The 17,253-nt window shown below is 37.8% G+C and overlaps 1 pseudogene; it reads left to right on the top strand.

Annotated features, from left to right (window-relative positions):
• LOC114216582 (large ribosomal subunit protein eL29-like) overlaps nt 1-15,569 on the top strand; it is a 176,753-nt pseudogene extending 161,184 nt beyond the window's left edge.
• The last annotated feature ends 1,684 nt before the right edge of the window (nt 15,570-17,253 follow it).

The raw sequence follows: 17,253 nt of genomic DNA, 5'->3' as shown, positions 1-17,253 counted from the left end.
TCTAATACCGGGCAGAGAGTCGGGGGAAGAAGGTCATTTTGCTAGCTGGTGCTAAAAATTACTCCTTCATCATCTTGACTAAGCTAATGCAGACAATCAAATGCTTGAGTAAAAATTCTTGCCAAAGCTAAATGGCAGGTAGCCAAAGAGGAAAAACAATCAAGAGGTTGGAGGTCCAGGACTGTATCTCTGAGGCACAAGCCTAATTGCATAACCCGATCTCTACCGAAGAGCCTTGAAAGTCTCTTGGGGAACACACAGAATTATAGCATCTATGTTGTCAAAGGCAAGTGCTTTCTATGCTTGATAAGTTCTTTTTCAGAACTTTCAGGGGGCGGGGGAACACCTAAATCTGCCCTCTATCCATACTTCTCTTACGAACCTGTCTTGCCTAAGCATATTCATTTTACCTGTTCACAGGGAGCCCACACTAGACTTTGCCTGGGGACTATCTTCTAAGTCAGGACAATTTAATGTATCACTTTGACTTATGGGGTGTTTGGGTATAGGAATATTCCATCAGCCATTCTGAAGCAAACCATCAAAAAGTCCTCCAGTGTAGGGGTGCTTGTGTGGCTCAGTCACTTAAGCATCCGACTCCTGATTTCAGCTCAGGTCATGATCTTGGGGTAGTGGGATCGAGCTCTATGTTGGGCTCCACGCTCAGCGGGGAGTCTGCTTAAGATTCTCTCTCTCCCTTTCCCTTTGCCCCTCCCCCCCACTCATGCACGCACATGCACACACTCTCTCTCTCTCAAATGAATAAAAAATCTTTAAAGAAAAAAAGTTCTCAGGTGTAGTTCTTACTGCTAAATGATGTGCATCCCTTACTCTGTCCTTAACCCATCTATTATATTCTAACCAGATTCTAGAATCCATTATAGAGGACTTTCTACTTTGTTCATTTCAGTGTTGTATGGATTTTAGGAGGACATACGTGACAAACTCTCGTAACCAACCTCCACTCAGCAAACTGGCCGAAAGAATGGACCTTCTCCATTCCCTCTTTCCACCTTCCCAGTTGATGCCCACAGCACACTGAATGCTCAGCCCAGTGGGCTTGATGGGTGCTCACCAGGCTGCACTTGTTTCCCAACCTCTGTCAGTTGTATTTATTCTAATTATGTAAACTAATACAAATAAACCATCTTAAACATGAGTGTGAAAAGAAAGAGAGTTATCTCTATGAAAACTAAGTTGAATGTTTGGAAAGACTTCATAGAAGCAAGTTACAAAAAGAAAGAGTGAAATTAGGTGAGAAGAGACAACTGCAAAAGACTGAGGGATGGTGGCATGTGGTTCATAGCAATTTAGATGTTTCCCACGTTGCCTCATGAAAATCTTTAATTTTCTCTCTATTTTCAATAAACCAAAAGTGCATTTTGGAATTATGGATGTGCTTTAGAGAATACCAAGCAGAACTCTCACACTCAATGAAGAGCCATGCCTCTGTATCAAAATGTCGGTAAATTAATGTACATTTATATGTTTTAAGCTAAAATAAAATGTTTAAGATACACATGTCTCACTTTTATGAACCTGGTTTACGCCACCTTTTTCAATTCATCAACCACTACCAGTCTCAGTTACATCAGATAAGAGGACTAATGTATTCTATTCATAATAGTTTTATTTAAATAAAGGCTTTTAAAGTTTTTTATACTAAATTAGCTTTTCAGAGGAAAGCAATCCCCATATCCATAATCATCCTTATAAAAGTATTTTATTATATTAAATACAACATATATATTACTAGGAATGCTAAAAAAAAAACAAGTGTTGGAAACTTAAAAAAAGACTTTCCTGTATAGTCAGGAACTGAGGAAAAGTAATCACACTATGGCTCCAACATTCTATCTTCGGCATCTGCTGTAGATACAGCAACACAATACTGTTACAACACTGTTGTAGACACAGCAGACTGTTGCAGTACTGCTGTAGACACACAATACTGCTGTAGATACAGCAACACAATACAACACAATGCTGTATTGTATATTTCTGAGGATTTGTCTGAGATTTTGAAATACAGACCACTTCAGACACAAGTGAATTCTCTGAAACTGTAAGCCACTTGCTTCATAGGGACTGCTGGCCCTTCCTGAAATGTTCATACATTATGTGCACTCTGAATGCTTTATGATGCTGAAGCCCTGACCTGCTCCTCACCACATTCCTTGTTCCATTTCTGGGACTCATCTTCATTCTATTCCCATTCTCCACCTCATAGAAAGACTCGAAATGAACTTATCTCTTTACATGCTACTTGGCAACTTTTTTTTAACCATTTTAGCCATTTTTATGTGGGCGTAACTCAGTGACATTAAGTACATTCACAATATTGTGTGACTATCACCACTGTCTATTTCCAGAATTTTTCATCATTTCAAACAGAAACTCTCTACACTTGCAGGATTATTCACAATAACCAAGATATAGAAGGAATCCAACCGTCCATCGATGGATGAATGGATAAAGAAGATGTTGTATATACACAATGAAATATTATTCAGCCATAAAAAATAAGGAAGTCCTACCATTGGTAACAACATGGGTAAACCTGGAAGACATTATGCTAAGTGTAATAAGCCAGGCAGAGAAAAACAAATACCATATGATATTTGAAATCTAAAAAAGTTAAACTCAGAGAAACAGATAATAGGACAGTGGTTATCAAGAGCTAGAGTATAGAAGAAATGGGGAGATGTCAGTCAGAAAGTGCAAACTTTCAGTTTTAAGATGAACAAGTTCTGGGGATCTAAAGTACAGCATGGTGATTATAGTAATAGTACTATATTGTGTACTTAATATTTGTGGAGAGAGTAGATCTTACATGTGATCACCACACACACAGAAAAAAATGGTAATTATATGAGGTGATGAATGCATGTTAATTAACTCAATTGTGATAATCATTTCACAATGCATATGCATATAAATCACCACCATGTTGTATATGTGATGTACACAATTAAATATATACAATTTCTATTTGTCAATTATATCTCAAAAAAGCTATAAAAGTGTTTAAAAATTTTTTTAATTTAAAAGAAACTCTAGGGGCGCCTGGGTGGCTCAGTCCCTAAGCGTCTGCCTTTGGCTTACTCAGGTCATGATCCCAGGGTCCTGGGATCGAGCCCTACATCGGGCTCCCTGCTCCGCGGGAAGCCTGCTTCTCCCTCTCCCACTCCCCCCTGCTTGTGTTCCCTCTCTCGCTGTGTCTCTCTCTGTCAAATAAATAAATAAAATCTTTAAAAAATAAAAATGAAAAATAAAAGAAACTCTATATTCATTAAAACAATAATTCCCTATACCCCCTCCCCCAGCTCCTAGCAACCATCATTCTACTTTCTGTCTCTATAAATTTACCTAGTCCATGTCTCTGAATTTACCTATTCCTCATATAAGTGAAATTATATATTTGTCCTTTTGAATCTGGCCTATTGTGCTTAGCATAATGTTTTCAAGGTTTATCCATGGTATAACGATGTATCAGAATCTCATCCCTTTTTATGACTGCATAATATTGTTTTGTATTTATATGCCACATTTTGTTCATCCACTCATCTGGTGATGGACATTTGGGTTGTTGCTTGATAACATTTTAAAAGTTCAAAGTTTTACAGTTTGCTTTCTTTTGTTGTGTTTTAGGGAAAGTCAAGTTGTCGTATCGAAGTATTCACATAAGAAAAAAATCCCTGAGTAAGAAGAGTAGCTGAGTCAGAACAGATAGAGCCATAGCAACAGTGACATACTATGTGTTATGGGCTGAATTGTGTCCCTACCCCCCAAATTCATATGTTGATATGTATGATACCTCAGAATGTGACTATATTTGGAGAGAGGGCCTTCAAAGAGATAATTAAGTTGAAAAGAGGCAAGGAATCGGCCTCAACCCAATATGACTGATGTCCCTATAAGAAAAGAAGACTAGGACACAGACACATAGAGGGAAGTCTATGCAATGACGCAGAGAGAAGAAGGGTATCTACAAGAAAGGAGAGATGCCTTAGAACCAACCCTACAAACACCTTGATCTCAGACCTCTGCCCTCCAGAATTGTGAGAAAAAAAATTCCTGTTGTTTCTGGTAATTGGTTATGGCAGCCCTAGCAGACTGATCAACCACATATCCCAAATTTGACTAGTTATGACCTTGTCCCACCATGATCTTCAAGGTTAGTGGTAATGAAATTCTGAGGCCTTTCCAGATCACTACAGTCAGGGAGATTGTCTCTTCATGCCTACTTTCTTTAGTGCCTGGCACTGATATTGGCACCTGAAGAAATAAGAGAAAAATAAACATATTCATAAGGACCCATGACCTCAGAGAGTTTACATTCCAGTTGGGGGTAACATATAAGGTGGAGGAGATAGATGAAAAACAGTTAGCATGATAACCAAGTAAATTATATGTTGAAGATGATACATGTGATGGAAAGATTAGAAGGGAATAAGGGGGATTAATAGTGAGGAAAACAAAACAGTTATACGTTAGATAGGGAGGTCAGGGTAAGGTTCTTTGAGAAAATGGCACTGGGACAGACCTCAAGGAGATGAGGAAGGGAGCAATGGAGATATTTGGAGGATGAGAGATCCAAGTAGAAGGAAGAGCCAGTAGAAAGACCCTAAAGACAGAGCATATTCCTTCTTCAGGGACCTGGAAGAAGATTGGTGACCTGAGCAGCACAAGCCACTGGAAGAGTAGGAAGAGATGAGAATAGAGGTAACAGGACCAGGTAGGCACCTTAACAACATTGGCTTTCATTCTGAGTAAAGTTGGGGGCTATTGCAAGATTTTGAGCAAAAGAATGACAGGATCCAATTTATAGTTTCCAAAGGATCACTCTGGGTGCTATGTTATACAGTGTCAGGGGATAAGAGAAGAAATGGGTAGAGGTAGACAAGCTAGGAGGCTATGGAAATGATCCAGGCAAGAGATGATGGTATTAAGATGGCTTGGACAAAGGCAGTAGCCAGTAGTGTAGAGAGGTCCAGTTTGACTTTAAGGAAGACCCAACATAATGGAGTAATTTGATATGAGAAAAATAAGAGTACTCAAGAATGACTCCAAGGTTTTTGGATTGAGTAGCTCAAGGGACTGAGGTGGCCACTGCCTGAGATAGGCAAAAGTGCAGGTGGTACAGGTCTGTAGGTTGGGGGTGGTAGGGAGGGTGGGGAGTTCAATTTTGAACATACCAAGTTTGACACATCTATTAAATGTCCAAGTGGATATGTTAAGTTAGCCATTGGATACAGTGGTTTAGATTTCAGTGAAGGGACTATAGATATATCAGTATTTAGCCTATGATGATATTTAAAGGCATGGGACTGGAGGAGACTACCAAGGAAGTGAGTACAGATAATGAAAAAGACCCAAGGTCTAACCCTTAGGACACATCAACATTAAGACACCGTCTTTGCCCTATTCCCTTGCTGGATCCTATTTATATTTATCTCTAATAAATTATGCATTTACCACAATCTGCCTTATATGAAAAACTGTCAATATTATACCTCCCCTACTAGATTATTAATTTCCAGAATGCAGGGATATCTATCTTCTTCTCCATCAAATAATAACATTACATGTGTATCTCCTACTGGTTCTGTTTCTCTGGTGTACCCTGACTGAGAGAGAGAAATGATAGAGTTAGAGATAGAGACAGAGATGAGAGATAGACATGAGAAAGAAAGAGAGAGGTTTCTATGCTTATATACTAAGAAATTAATTGCAAGAAATTGGCTCACATGACTGTGGGGGCTGGAAAGGCAAGTCTGAAATCTGTAAGGCAGGAAGGACAGGCTGGAAATTTTCAGACAGTCCACAGCAGAATTTCTTCTTCCTCAGGGAAACCTCAGTTCTGTTCTTAAGACCATTTATGATTGGATGAGACCCACCCAGATTATATAGCACAATCTCCTTTATAATTTAATCACACCTACAAAATACTTAGATTAATATTTGATTGAATAACTGGGTACTATAACCTAGTCAAGTTAACACATAAAACTGGCCATCACAGGGCTAAATGAATAATCCACTGGTTGTAAAAACTGTAAATGAAGTAATCTGCTTCAGATCCAAAGTTATGTAACATTTACTGAGCCCTACCTAATCAGACACTCTGGCAGGTGCTGGCTGCAGAAATGAAAAACCCAAAGTCCCTGCCTGGGGTGAGCAAACAGTCTAGCAGGAGAGATAAACACATAAATTCTCACAATAAATTATAGCAGGTTAGTGGTCATTCACATAATGCATGCATAGAGAAAAGAGAAAAGTCTAGAGACACAATGAACTTCATCCAAGTATTTGAAATACATTGAGTGTTCAAGGAAAGAGCCAGTAGAGATTATCAGGAAGATAAAATGCAAAAAGGCCCCCCAGGTAAAGAAATGGTTGGGTCAGTGTTGCTACTGGGAGGATGTGATGGAGGAGGGGAATGCATTACATCAGTTAATACATATTTATTTCTATTTTTGTCTTTCTCATTTATAGATTGAAGGAAAAAGATTCCAGAATATTTGAGAAGAGGAGACAGATTAAATCTATGATTTGGACAAATCCATTTTGGATAACTGACAAGAGGCTTTAATTATAACATTTTATAGGTGTGCCTGGGTGGCTCAGTGGGCTAAGCATCTGCCTTCAGCTCAGGTCATGATCCCAGAGTCCCGGAATCAAGCCCCATGTTAGGCTCCCTGCTTAGCGGGGAGTCTGCTTCTGTCTGCTTCTCCCTCTGCCCCTCACTCCACTCATGCTCACTCTCTCTCTCTCTCTCAAATAAAAAAAATAAAATCTTAAAATTTATAACATTTTATATTTATAGAACACGTGTCCCCAAAAGCACTGGATTATTATCATTTTAGTGTATTTAATTAAATCAAACTGTCAGGGCCTTAAGAGGTACTTACCTTCCATAGAAAAAAAAAAGTAATTGTGCTTAATAATTTGTTGTAAGGAAGTATTTAACATATTTAGTTTTAAATTTCAGTAACACATATTGCTTTTTTTCTTATTGCAAACTCCATATATATTCATTGAAGAAAATTTAGAAATACTGATAAGTAAAAAGAATAAAACAAAATTGCCCATAACATCAACTTTGAGGTAGTTACTGTTAACATTTTTGGTGTTTGTCCTTCCTGTATTTTCTGTAAGCATATACATTCATAAGAATGCTATTGATTATTAAACATAGAAACACAGTAAGTATATTTTATAACCTACTCTCTTCTTTTGGCAATATACCATTTACATCCTTCAATGTTGCTTATATAGTCTTCATAAAATCATTTTTAGCAGGAAAGAATGTTCAATGGGAAAAAAACAGTCTCTTCAACAAATGATGTTGGGAAAATTGGACAGCCACATGCAGAAGAATGAAACTGGACCATTTCCTTACACCACACACAAAAATAGACTCCAAATGGATGAAAGACCTAAATGTGAGACAGGAATCCATCAAAATCCTAGAGGAGAACACAGGCAGCAGCCTCTTTGACCTCAGCCACAGTAACTTCTTCCTAGAAACATCACCCAAGGCAAGGGAAGCAAGGGCAAAAATGAACTATTGGGATTTCATCAAGATAAAAAGCTTTTGCACAGCAAAGGGAAACAGTCAACAAAACCAAAAGACAACCGACAGAATGGGAGAAGATATTTCCAAATGACATATCAGATAAAGGGCTAATATCCAAAATCAATAAAGAACTTATCAAACTCAACACCCAAAGAACAAATAACCCAGTAATCTCCCTAAAGCGGAATGGGAGATAACCTCCCATTCTGTCTGCAAAAAGACATCCAAATGGCCAACAGACACATGAAAAAGTGCTCAACATCACTCAGCATTAGGGAAATCCAAATGAAAACCTCAGTGAGATACCACCTCACACCAGTGAGAATGGCTAAAATTAAAAAGTCAGGAAACAACAGATGTTGGAGAGGATGCGGAGAAAGGGAAACTCTCCTACACTGTTGGTGGGAATGCTAGCTGGTGCAGCCACTCTGGAAAACAGTACGGAGGTTCCTCAAAAAGTTGAAAATAAAGCTACCATACGATCCAGCAATTGCACTACTGGGTATTTACCCCAAAGATACAAATGTAGTGATCCGAGGGGGTACATGCACCCCAATGTTTATAGCAGCAATGTCCACAATAGCCAAACTATGGAAAGAGCCAAGATGTCCATCAACAGATGAATGGATAAAGAAGATGTGGCATATATATACAATGGAATATTATGCAGCCATCAAAAAAACAAAATCTTGCCATTTGCAACGACGTGGATGGAACTAGAGGGTATTACGCTAAGCGAAATAAGTCAATCAGAGAAAGACATGTATCATATGATCTCACTGATATGAGGAATTCTTAATCTCAGGAAACAAAGTGAGGGTTGCTAGAGTGGTGGGGGGTGGGAGGGATGGGGTGGTTGGGTTATGGACATTGGGGAGGGTATGTGCTATGGTGAGCGCTGTGAATTGTGTAAGACTGATGAATCACAGACCTGTACCTCTGAAACAAATAATACATTATATGTTTAAAAAAAAAAAGGGAAGAAGATAGTAGGAAGGGAAAATGAAGAGGGGGAAATTGGAGGGGGAGACGAACTATGAGAGACTATGGACTCTGAGAAACAAACTGAGGGTTTTGGGGGGGGAGGGGGATGGGTTAGCCCAGTGATGAGTATTAAGGAGGGCACATATTGAATGGAGCACTGGGTGTTATACACAAACAATGAATCATGGAACGCTATATCAAAAATTAATGATGTAATGTATGGTGACTAACAGAACATAAAATTTTTAAAAATCATTTTTAATGGTTGCATAGTATGCCATTTTAGAATTTTTTTTTTTAACTAATTTCCTATTTTGGTTACATTTTTGGTAGGCTCCAGTTTTTTACTACTAAAACAAGGTTGTTATTATCACTTTTATAGCCAGATTTTTTCAGCCAAAAAATTATTTCCCTAAAATACATTTCTAGAAGCAGATTTGCAGATCAGAGACTATGTAAAAGAATTAAGATTTTAACAACTATTGCTAAACTACTCCAGAAACATTGTGTACATTTATCAAAGAATGAGCCCTTTCTTTATGCCTTCTTTATTTTAAGCTTTGATATTTACATAGACAAAAAATACACTTTTATTTTAATTTTCACTCCTTGGATAATTAGTAGACAATAAAACAGTTATCAACCCTCAAAGAGCTCATTTTCAGATTAAAGACCTAAATGTGAGATCTGAGACCATAAAAATCCTAGAAGAGAACACAGGCAGTAATTTCTCATTGCCCATAGCAACATTTTTCTAGATGTGTCTCCTAAGGCAAGGGAAAGAAAAGCAAAAATAAACCATTATGACTATATCAAAATAAAAATTTTTGCACAGCAAAGAAAACCATCAACTAAACAAAAAGGCATTGACAACCTACTAAATGGGAGAAGATGTTTGCAAATGATATATCCAACAAGGGATTAATATCCAAAATATATAAAGCACTTATACAACTCAACACCAAAAAACAAACAATCTCATTTAAAAATGGGCAGAGGACCTGAATACATATTTTTCCCAAAGAAGACATACAAATGGCCAACAGACACATAAAAAGATGCTCAACATCACTAATCATCAAGAAAATGCAAATCAATACCACAGAGATATCACCTGACACCAGACAGAATGGCTAAAATCAAACGGATAAGAAATAACAAGTGTCAAGGAGGATGTGGAGAAAAAAAGAACCCTCATACACTGTTGATGGGAATGTAACTTGTACAGACGCTATGGAAAACAGTATGGAGGCTTCTCAAAAAAATAAAAATAGAAATGCCATATGATCAAATAATTCTACTACTGGGTATTTACCCAAATAAAATGAAAACACTAATTTGAAAAGATACATGCATCCTTATGTTTATTGCAGCATTATTTACAATAGCCAAGATACGGAAGCAAGCTAAATATCCATCAATAGACAAATGGATAAGGAAGACGTGGTACACACACACACACACACACACACACACACACACACAGTGGAATATTATGCAGTCATAAAAAAGGCTGAGATCGTGCAATTTGTGACAATATGGATGGACCTAGAGGGTATCATGCAAAGTAAAATAATTTAATTGAGAAAGATAAGTACCATATGTTTTCACTCATATGTAGAATCTTAAAAAGAAGAAGAAGAAGAGTAAACAAAAAGCAAAATCAGATCTATAAATACAGAGAACAAAATGATGGTTGCCAAAGGGGAAAAGGGTGAGAGGATGGGCAAAATATGTGAAGGGGAATGGAAAATACAGTCTTTCCAGTTAAGAAATGAGTAACAAAAGGCACAGCATAAGGAAAATAGTTAATAATATTTTAATAGCATTATATAGTGACAGATGATAGCTACATTTGTGGTGGGTATGCATAATGTGTATATTTGTTGAATCACTATGTTATATACCTGAAACTAATGTAACATTGTGTGTTAACTACACTCAAATAAAAAAATTAATTTTTAAAAAAAGAGTTCATTTTCAAGCAGGAGTGATATTTTACATGTTTTAAGATGTTTATATGCCTTAATAAGGTCATAATTGTGTAAATATATTTAAATGTGTATTGTATTTAAATCAAATTCTCATCTCCTAATATTTCACATCACTTTGCTCAGCCACACCAGTCTTGGCTATTTGTCCCACAAGCCAAACATCTTCCTCCAATGCCTACACCAGAGCCTTTAGGCCTTCAGATTTCCCCTACCTGGGAACTTCTTCCACTAAATTTCACATCCTGATTCCATCACTTTGTTTTTTCATAAATGCCCCGCATACACTACATCCTTTACCCTGCTTTATTTCCTTTCATAGCACTTATTATCAGCCACAAGATTCAGTGTCTATTTTCTTGTTGTTTTTATCAACTATCTCCCAACTAGCATATAAGTTTAACAAGGACTTTTGGTTTTATTTGCTACCATATTCCCAGCACCTTAAACAGTAGGTGCTCAACAAATAAACAAACACATGTGTCTAGCACTAAATGGAAACAGGGATCTCAAGCCAGTTATTCATCTACTGATTGGCTGAATTTATTATTTCCAAGGTGCATATACTGTAATTCTGATATCTTTTCCCAAAACCAGTTAGTAGTACAATATTCATTAAATACCAGCAGGCCCAAAGACTAATAAGGCAGAAGAATTTTAGTGAACTAATATTTGACAGACAGGTCTTTAATGGGTTTCCAGAGGTGATCACTTTAACAATTCTGTGAATCAGTGTGTACTGGGAGAACAGAGATAAATATTTACTTCACCCTATCCATCTTAAGCAATCTTTCAGTCTTTTAACAGTGATATTCATTTATTTTTGTATTATGTTAGTCACCATACAGTACATCATTAGTTTTTGATGTAGTGTTCCATGGTTCATTGTTTGCCTATAACACCCAGTGCTCCATGCAATCCGTGCCCTCTTTAATACCCATCACCGGGCTAACCCATCCCCCTACCCCCCTCCCCTCTAAAACCCCTCAGTTTGTTTCCCAGAGTCCATAATCTCTCATGGTTCATCTCCCCCTCTGATTTCCCCCCTTCAGTTTTCCCTTCCTTCTCCTAATATCCTCCATACTATTCCTTATGTTCCATAAATAAGTGAAACCATATAATTGATATTCATTTAAAATTCAATTAATAAAACATGGGTCTGTTTAAATGAGCCCCTTGAAAAGGACTGATCCCCAAATATGACTTATTTAATATATCTATCTTGGTTCTCAAGATGACTTCCATTTTCAAGTTAAAATTACCAGACACTGGGCGCCTGGGTGGCTCAGTTGGTTAAGCGACTGCCTTTGGCTCAGGTCATGATCCTGGAGTCCCGGGATCGAGTCCCACATCGGCCTCCCTGCTCAGCAGGGAGTCTGCTTCTCCCTCTGACCCTCTTCCCTCTCGTGCTCTCTATCTCTCATTCTCTCTCTCTCAAATAAATAAATAAAATCTTAAAAAATAATAAAATAAAATAAAATAAAATAAAATTACCAGACACTGGCAAGAAAAAGACTAATGAATTTATTTTTTTAAAAGATTTTATTTATTTATTTGACAGAGAGAGAGAAATTGAGAGAAGGAACACAAGCAGGGGGAGTGGGAGAGGGAGAAGCAGGCTTCCCGCGGAGGAGGGAGCCTGACGCAGGGCTCAATCCCAGGACCCTGGGATCATGACCTGAGTTGAAGGCAAATGCTTAATGACTGAGCCACCCAGGCGCCCCAGAGTAATGAATTTTAAATCAAAATAACTGGGTCCTGTCCTTCTTGATTCCCCAATATAATAGTTGTTTAACTTTGGGCAAGTCATCTAATCTCTCATTTTCAGCTTCCTGGTTCACTGACATGAATAGCAATACATACCACCAGGATTGTGTAGAAAATAAATGATGTATTCTTTTTAAAAACCTCTTAAATGTAGAGTGCTAATAAATGTTGGAATATCAGTATAATAACAATAATAGCAATAATAATTATTTCCATTATTTCCAATCTTAATTACTGATTAAGAATCCAAACTATAGTGGTTTGCCTTCTAACAAGGGAGAACACACTTCAATTAAAAAAAAGAAAGAAAGAAAATATTTTGAAGTGTATACTCAAAATGGATTTTTTAAAATTCCATAAAATTAAGTAGAAAAACTCTTCTGTGATGTCTCCAAACCACAAAGCAACTACTGAAGGGACTAATCTGGATTAAAATATTGATTTAAAATAAAGAAATGCTAATCCTTGAAATCTCAGAAAGAGAAAACCCCATTCATACAAATATAATAGAAGATTGTACCTCAAAAGGAAAAAAGACTGTCCAATTCTTATCCTAAAACTATCTAAAGTTAGGTCCTTAGGTACCTGGATAACATCTAGTCCCTCAAACCAAACCATCAATCCCTACTTCATCTTTAATCTCAGTGCTACATAGGGAAAAAGAATTTTAAAAATATATTGCTAAAAGCAGCACATTTACATCCATCACAAAATGATCATACCACTTCCCTTGTAGCCCAGAATGTATTTAATGTAATTGAAGAGAGAGAAAAAAACTGTTTAAAAAGAATAGTGTTCTTTTTTCTTTTCAAAACAACTGAGGAAACTTTCCATTTCAGTCCAAGGTGGAGGAACAGAAACCAGCTTTACCTTCTTGCTAGAAACAACTTTAAAAATTGGACAAAATATATGAAGCAATGGTTTTAATAAATTGGATGTTATTGACAAAGGACAGAGATCCCTGAAAGATAATAAACAAATGAAGTGAGCCCTATAGTGTTTCAGTATATTTTCTTTTTTTATTTATTTTTTAAAATTTCATTTATTTATCTATCTAGAGAGAGAGCAATGCATGGGGGTGAGGGAGAGGCAGAGGGAGAGGGAGAGAGAGAATTTCAGGCAGACTCCCCACTGAGCACAGAGCTGATGGAGGGCTCGGTCTGAGATCATGACCCGAGCTAAAATCAAGAGTCAGACGCTTAACCAACTGAGCCACCCAGGCACCCCTCAGGATATTTTCTTAAGAGAGTTTCCAGGGCATGACACAAAGAAAAGGAATTCAAGGAAAGCTTGGTATTTGACTGAGTTGAGATCTTGCTGAGAGTTAAGAGAGGCCAAGACAGCTAGCATTCTCTGGGCAGAGCGCTGGAGAGAAGGAGAGAACTTAGCATATCTGCAGGGGATTCTCCTTATGACTTTAGCTGAGTCACAATCAGAATGTGCATGGGAGTAACAACCTGAGTTTGGGGAAAGAACTCCCAGAAAGAATTGGAGGGGACAATCTTAGGAGCTGAGAACTGAAACTAGTCCCTGTTCCTACCAGCCAGAGTGGAGAATCTTATAATTCAACAGCATCAGATAGAGGTCTCAGAAATATTTTGCTGCAATAATAGGTCAAAATTAGATCTAGACTAAATGCATCTTGGTTCCCACTTAAAAAAAACTCAGAACAGCAATACCAAAGAGGATCAAACTGTTTTCAATAATTTAACAGCATCCCAGAACAAAGTGTAAGAATATTGTAGAAACACAAAAATAATACCAAAATCATGAAGATGAAATCCTCAACGTCTAACATCCAAACAAAAATTACCATGCATGTAAAGAAGCAAATGTAGATACGTACTGTGAGTGTGTGTGTGTGTGTGTGTGTGTGTGTGTATCTATATATCCCTCGAGAAGGTTAAAATCAATGAATTAAAACAAATCTAGAAATGACACAATGATAAAATTGTAAGCAAAGCTATTAAAATAGTTAAGATACCTGTATTCCACATGTTTAGGAAGCTAGAAGAAAGACTGAACGTGTTAAGCAAAGACATAGAAGACATATATATAAAAAAAAAGACCAAATCAAGCTTATGAAAATGAAAACTACAAGGTATGAAATGAAAAAGACACTGGCTGGGATGAGGTGTTATTTAGGCATTGCAGAAAAAAAGGTAGTGAACTTGAAGGCCTGGGAATAAAAACTATCTAAAATGAAACTCTGAAATATTTTTTTAAATGAACAAATCATTCATCAGTTGTGGAACAATTTCAAGCAGCCTAATATATATGTAATTGGAGTCCTCAAAGGGAATAATAAAAACCATTTGAAGGAATAATGGCTGAATGTTTTCCAAATTTTATGAAAAATTTAACCAGATCCAGATCCAAAGTGTTAAATGAACTCCAAGGACAAGGAAAATGAAGGAAGATGCATAAAGACACAGTGTAATCAAGTTACTTACAAAGTGGTAAAAAGAAAATATAAAAAGAAGCCAATGCAAAAAAGCCACATTATGTACAGAAAAATAATGATAGTAGTTTAGTTGTTGAAAATAATAAAGCAAGAAGAGAGAGGAGCAACATCTTTAAAGCACAGAAGAAAGGAAAAAAAAAAAACCTGTCATACTGGAAAACTTGACCCAGTAAAAGTATCTTTCAAAAAGAAGGCAAAATAAAGACTTTTTGACAAACAAAAAATGAAAGAATTCATCAGCAGCAGACCTGCATCAAAATAAATGTCAAAATGTTAAAATAATTTCTTGCCTTTCCTTTTCTGGTCCTAGCTGCTTTGGGAGCTGCAGGCTCCAGTGCAGATGTGGCCAATTCCAAGAAGCACACCACATACAACCAGTCCAGAAAACAGCACAAAAACGGCATCAAGAAACTCTGATCACGAAGATACAAAGATACAAGTTTCTTAAGGGGGTGGATCCCAAGTTCCTGGGGTGCTTTGCCAAGAAGCACAGCAAGAAGGGCCTAAAGAAGATGCAGCCCAGCGACGCCAAGACCATGAGCACATGTGCGGAGGCTATCAAGGCTCTGATATAGCCCAAGGAGATCAAGCTCAAGATCCCAAAGAACTGCAAGTGCGATTGACTTTCAACATTGCTCACCCCAAGCTTCAGAAGCGTGTTCATGCCCACATCACCAAGGATCTTGGGCTCTGTCAGCCAAAGACCAAAATCAAGTTTCAAACCAAAGCTGAGGCTAGGGTTCCAGCTCCAGCTCAGATTCCCAAAGATGCCACCATGTAGCTTCCAGAACAGAGGCCTCTCTCTACCTATGGGAGGAAGAAGGAAAGGTGTGACCCCCTGGTCTGTGGTCTGCATGAGGCTGGTGTTCTCCTGTGCAATTTGTATAAATAAACCTGAGGCAGAAAAAAAAATAATTTCTTCAGACAAAAAATGATACCAGATGGAAATCTGGATCTAGACAAAGGAACTAAGGGCATCAGAAATAGTAAATATCTGGATAAACAGAAAATAATTTTCTATTCAAAGTTCTTTGAAAAATCATTGACTATTGGGGCACCTGGGTGGCTCAGTCATTAAGTGTCTGTCTTCAGCTCAGGTCATGATCCCAGGGTCCTGGGATTGAGCCCTGCGTCGGGTTCTCTGCTCAGCGGGGAGACTGCTTCTCCCTCTCCCTTTGAAAAGTCCATTCCACTATTCTATCAAGTAAGCTGCTTCAGGATGGTGAATATGCTTAGACCAGTGAATTTTATGAACGTAGACCTACTGTCACACTCTGTTTACTATGAAAATGAGTTTTTGATCAGAAGTGATGTTGGATTCAATATCATGACAGTGGATAAGACATTCTGTGAGTCCATGAATGGTAGAGCATTGTGGGCAGAGAAGAAAAATCAACATCCAGAATAAATCTCTATTCCAGTAAGAGCAAAGCACTGCCCCTTTCATGACAGAAGTGGTCCAGTTTAATCAATACGCCACCAAGTAACTGGCTAATCATCCCACAGAATGGCGCCTATCACTGGCTCAGTGTCGATCTCTGCACTGGCAGATTGGGCACTTAGCAGTGGCTTCACCAGGTCAACCTCAATGAGTGAAAATGTGTCACTGAATGCACACATAGCTCCCTTCTTGCCACCATGGCCACTTTGTTCATGGAGAAATGGACAAAAATGGCTGGAGAAAAAGGCTGACAGGAATCCACAGAACTGACCATCCTATATATATATTAAAATGTTTCTCTGCTAAGGTTACCCATTAATAAGCATTTATAGAGGACATAAATACCTTCACATTCTGTGCCCATTCAGAGAGATCTATCCACATACCTCATCCCAGACCTCCCTGTAATCACTTTTCTAATCATATTCCTTCCAAGACCCTGGCCATCCAACCAAACGAGTGGTTACAGTTCATGAGTTGGTATCCAATCACCATCTGGCCATTTCTCCTTCCAAGTAAAATGAGCAACAAAGTATACTGCTCAAAGTTCTGTCCACTGGGAGGACTTTCCTTCACCACTGAGGAGCAGCACTGCCCCATAGTGGGGTGGTCATGCTGCATCCGTCCACTTTCAGTTGATGCCTGCATGTTATACAGAACTATCTATAAAACAGGCCTGAGTTTTTTCTTCCTCAGTCAATTGGGTATAGGAAACCCTTCATGAAGCCACAGTATGGGACCAAAAAATGTAGCAAAAAAGAAGAAAATAGAATTTGAGCACTTACTAGGCCTCGTTCAAGTACAACTGTACATACCACTTCCATTTGATAATGGAGTTCTAGTGTGCACATGAAACCTGATGGCTTGGTGGATCATGAATACCCAACTCAAGATGCTTGGTAACTGGTGGCTCATGATATGTGGTCATATGACAATATCCCAACTACAAAGAAGACTTAGAAAGTAAGCTTAAATCTTGGAAAGACAGAACTTGCAAGATAAAAAATTTCTCAAATATTAGAAG

This window comes from Eumetopias jubatus, unplaced genomic scaffold (genome assembly GCF_037043125.1).
Source record: "Eumetopias jubatus isolate StellerSeaLion01/CBP00866 unplaced genomic scaffold, mEumJub1_p1.0 scaffold_8, whole genome shotgun sequence".
Taxonomy (NCBI): Eukaryota; Metazoa; Chordata; class Mammalia; order Carnivora; family Otariidae; genus Eumetopias; species Eumetopias jubatus.
This window is presented reverse-complemented; position numbering and strand designations above follow the sequence as displayed.